The sequence below is a fragment of the Pseudophryne corroboree genome, chromosome 9 (genome assembly GCF_028390025.1).
Source record: "Pseudophryne corroboree isolate aPseCor3 chromosome 9, aPseCor3.hap2, whole genome shotgun sequence".
Lineage (NCBI taxonomy): Eukaryota > Metazoa > Chordata > Amphibia > Anura > Myobatrachidae > Pseudophryne > Pseudophryne corroboree.
Genome location: NC_086452.1, coordinates 147,148,846 through 147,153,891, shown reverse-complemented (window position 1 = coordinate 147,153,891; position 5,046 = coordinate 147,148,846). Strand labels below are relative to the sequence as shown.

Genomic DNA, 5,046 nt, shown 5'->3' with positions numbered 1-5,046 from the left:
CTAGTCAGGAAGATCACTGATCTCTGCTGTAATCAGTAGACCATGCAACATGGTAGCTGGAACCTGATAAAGTGCTCACAATTCTAGATGAATCAATTTACTATAAATAATTGCATCAAATTTTATTTTAAATAGTGTGCTGTAAGTGTGTAAGGTAGAAACCTCATCATGGGCGTATCTATAATGTGAACGGTACACTTTGGCCCCTTGATTAAGGGGGGACCCACAGCACACACCCTATACCCATGCATTATACATACCTTTCAAGAGGTTCAGCAGAAATCACTGGGAAAATGCTATGGCCACAATTTTATTGAAGACTTGTGTATAGGCAGCAGATTAATCACCTGGAACATTGCGCAGGTGCCTTGTTCCCAGATACATGCATATGTGCAGTAGACTGACAGTTCTAGATTCTGCTCTGCATCTGTGCCTGGCAAGAGAGTGGGAGGGCCCACAAAGCGACTACACACAGCACCCTCCTGACCCTTATATTTGTTGTATTCAGAGGAATGATTGAATACACGATTATCTAAAGCACACAATGCCTATAAATTCCACTTATATGGCTCACCAAGCAGCTTGCCCTATACTAAAAAGTGCTAGCCTGTTATGTTTCTCTGAGATACAGTAATTACTGTGCATAATATTACATCATCCAAGAGCTGTTCCTTACCTGATGTTCATTGGTGCCAGTTGCTTGAAATAACCACCTCTGTCAGACAGTTTATTTTGGTCATCGGGCTTGATTCAGAGATGTTTGCAGAGTGGATCAGTGCTGAGAATTTAGAGACAGAAGGGCCAATAATTACTAAGATTTCGAGTTTGTCCGATTTGTGTGTTTTTTTCTAAGTCCCAATCCGGGAATTCACTAAGCACCAATCTCGGTAGTGTTTTGACTATTCGTAATGGTTTGATTAACAAAGTTCACAAATACGAATGAATAGACTATCGGTCAAACGCGGCTGTTATTTCATACAATACGGGAATTCACTATTCATTCGAATTTGAGTGTTAGTCTTTGAGTGGTCAAATGTGGTCATATTTTTATGCGATTCGTTAAAAAAAATCGGCAAGACAATAGACCTGCTTTTTTTCAGCCGTGTTTACATGTGCTGACACTTACAAATCATTCACACCTGACTTATCATGCCTATAAAAGGGACACAAACTTGTCTCATCCAAAATAATTTATTGCCTTATGTTTGCTGGAGTAAGTTTGGACTTTTAAAAGTCAATACACATTTTTCAACATATATCCATTATTACACACATTAGTGTTAAAAGTGAAAATCTTTTTTTATTTTGTGGGTTGTGCCTCAGGTTTTTAAATATGATTACTCATTTTTTACACACACAAACATGCCAGAACAATAATGTCATTCATTTTGGTTATGATAAATTATAAATGTACACAAACATATTAGGACACTTTTACACAACTCTATTGTGTTTTTTTTTGTAAAGTCGTCTACAGAAGAAATGTAAACCAGTTTTAATTCACATTGTAAGTTGCATTGGTCATGGATGATTATGCCTGGCTGCCAATTATTGTGTGTGCAGGATCTGAGATTGATTGGAATCTAGAAAGAGTAATGATTAGAAAAAAATCAAGTGGTCTGGTTATTTCCTGCTAAAGACATTCTTGCTGGCTGCCAATTATTGTGTGTGCAGGATCTGAGATTGATTGGAATCTAGAAAGAGTAATGATTAGAAAAAAATCAAGTGGTCTGGTTACTTCCTGCTAAAGACATTCTTGCTGGCTGCTAATTATTGTGTGTGCAGGATCTGAGATTGATTGGAATCTAGAAAGAGTAATGATTAGAAAAAAAATCAAGTGGTCTGGTTACTTCCTGCTAAAGACATTCTTGCTGGCTGCCAATTATTGTGTGTGCAGGATCTGAGATTGATTGGACTCTAGAAAGAGTAATGATTAGAAAAAAATCAAGTGGTCTGGTTACTTCCTGCTAACATCTATGTGCATCACAAACATTTCCCTCCTCCAAAAAATTGCAAAAATGGTACAGAATAAATGTGCATATGAATTTCCTGTTGCTGTTTGTACCACTTCTAATTAATGATGTTGTTCAAATTGTCAAGGAGCAAAGTGTTATATCTTTTTTAACAAACATACACTTACGAAGTATTTTTATTTACTTCTCTGAAATAAAAAATGTGAGTTTTCAATGTTAATTGATTTTGGTTGGCTGCTTGTCCTGCCCTTTGCCTTTACCACTGTAATGTTGGCATGCTCTGGTGGAGCGTCTTGGTGGTGATGACATTGGCGTGATATTTGGAGTAGTCGTACCAAAACTGCTGCTTGTTTGCTGATGTTGCGGAGGGATGCTGTTACCAGGACTAGTAGCAGAAATTTTAAAAAAAACACATTAGCTAGCCATATGTTTGATCAATTCTAACAAATCACTACACATGGAACACATGTCATTGACTGTTGCTTCCAGATATCCTGCATAGCAACATCATCACTCATAACTTAAATACATACATATGCCTAGAAAAAATGTATAGACTCGTGCGCTTCTTTAGGGATCGACAGTACAAAGAATTATTTGTCTGAACAATATAATAAATTTGCTAATGGAGTAGCCACAACTGGCTGATATCGCGGTTTTGTAGGCTTCAATAAGTCTTTGTCAGCACCTTCCACTCTTCAGGGTGGCAGCTCAGTTCCTCAGTGTACCAAAGGTATATGGCATAAATTCTGTAGCAAAAGAGGATGGAGAAGAACAAGCGCCTATGGTGCAGTAAGTTCTTTAAAGTGTTATAATGACACTTGAGAAAATATAAATGCGTACCAGATGAAATCTTTAAACCACGCCTAATAGTAAGATGCCAGTCAGGATATTTCTCACCAACAACACCATCTATAAATCAGAGAAGACGGAATCGCCGCATAGCGTAATACTTCTGGATTAACAATAATATCCCCACAAACACCCAGTTGAGCGTACCGGATTAAGATGAAAAGTCAGCATAGACATTTAGGGGTCTTGTATCCAGAAATCTCTCATCAATAAATTCTGTAGCAAAAGAGGATGGAGAAGAACAAGCGCCTATGGTGCAGTAAGTTCTTTAAAGTGTTATAATGACACTTGAGAAAATATAAATGCGTACCAGATGAAATCTTTAAACCACGCCTAATAGTAAGATGCCAGTCAGGATATTTCTCACCAACAACACCATAGTTCATTAACAGGATTGGAGGAGGATTGTACTCATGTCGTGCTTCATAGCTCAGGCTCCACTGCTGTGTGTGAATAAACACATATATACTCTGCTATTATGTGGTTAACATAAGAGAAGTCCTGGAGCGATCAGGATTTGGACTTCTCTTATGTTAACCACATAATAGCAGAGTATATATGTGTTTATTCACACACAGCAGTGGAGCCTGAGCTATGAAGCACGACATGAGTACAATCCTCCTCCAATCCTGTTAATGGACTATGGTGTTGTTGGTGAGAAATATCCTGACTGGCATCTTACTATTAGGCGTGGTTTAAAGATTTCATCTGGTACGCATTTATATTTTCTCAAGTGTCATTATAACACTTTAAAGAACTTACTGCACCATAGGCGCTTGTTCTTCTCCATCCTCTTTTGCTACAGAATTTATTGATGAGAGATTTCTGGATACAAAACCCCTAAATGTCTATGCTGACTTTTCATCTTAATCCGGTACGCTCAACTGGGTGTTTGTGGGGATATTATTGTTAATCCAGAAGTATTACGCTATGCGGCGATTCCGTCTTCTCTGATTTATAGATGGTGTTGTTGGTGAGAAATATCCTGACTGGCATCTTACTATTAGGCGTGGTTTAAAGATTTCATCTGGTACGCATTTATATTTTCTCAAGTGTCATTATAACACTTTAAAGAACTTACTGCACCATAGGCGCTTGTTCTTCTCCATCCTCTTTTGCTACATACATATGCCTGTTTGTGGCAACTGGGTCTGGTTACTTCATTGTGAAAGCAAACATATTAGTTTTCTTGTAGATCACACATACTCCACCATAAAAACACTTTGAAATCCATAATGTGTTACCTTATATTTGTATTTAAACAAACATAGTAATGTTTTTATATGTATTTGGCCATGTTAGTTCAAACACACGTGTTAAATTGTAAAATTACTGTACTATTTTCTCAAAATAAACATGAGTTTCTGTTGCAGCATCTTACACACAATGTGCTACTGTATGGCTGAAGTGGACATACATATATTTACAGGATGTGGACAAGGCCATTTTGCTCGGATTCCATTTAATCTTTTACTGACTTCGGTAAGTATATCATATTTTGATGTGTTTGGACTTAATGCGTTTAAGTAAAAGTTTGATTAATATTTTTTATTTTAAATTTTTACAGTTTGATACTCACAATCAAGCTGAGGGGAGTGTGGTTCACGTCTTGGAAGTGTGTCCAAAATTTGGAGTGTGGGGCCCGAACATACTGTCGATAATCTTCGTGGCGGGGTAGCCTGCTGTGGTTGGCCCTGGACATCAGACCTTGCTTTCTTTGCTGCCCCATTTTTTTTTTGCCTGTTGTGTTACTGAAGTCCAACTTCTGCTGCTCCAGACTTCTTTTGATGGACCTAGTATTGAAAGTGAAATGTTGTTATGGCCATTCCTTTACAAACATACCCTATACTACAATGGACACTTTACCTGCTTCCGCCGCGTCAACATCATCAAATGTAATGGGAGTTACTGTCGGACAACCAGTACTGGTTTTTACCAACACTGTAAAACCAAAATAAGAAATCATGTAATCATGCTATTATGGATACATCCACCCATTATGCTTATAAACATTAATTAAATAAAAAGAGCGTGTTTTGCGTTTTTTAAAAACATAAGGACCGTAAACCAAGAAACCACTACATAAAACAATAAAGATTGTCCAATAGCCATATGCACTATGGAAAGTGCAACATAGGAAAACATGTACAGGACACAGACATAGGACACAAGTCAAAATACAGTCAATAACAACCAAAAGCACACACATCTTCATTTGGTA

At 37.5% G+C, this 5,046-nt stretch overlaps 1 long non-coding RNA gene across 1 annotated transcript; it reads right to left on the bottom strand.

Annotated features, from left to right (window-relative positions):
* Nucleotides 1-2,269: 2,269 nt before the first annotated feature.
* On the bottom strand, nt 2,270-4,760 carry LOC134956826 (uncharacterized). The gene is made up of 3 exons (XR_010186212.1): nt 4,692-4,760; nt 4,405-4,618; nt 2,270-2,358 (listed from the first exon to the last, which is right to left on the bottom strand). It is a non-coding gene; the product is annotated as an uncharacterized LOC134956826 (long non-coding RNA).
* Between the last annotated feature and the right edge of the window lie 286 nt (nt 4,761-5,046).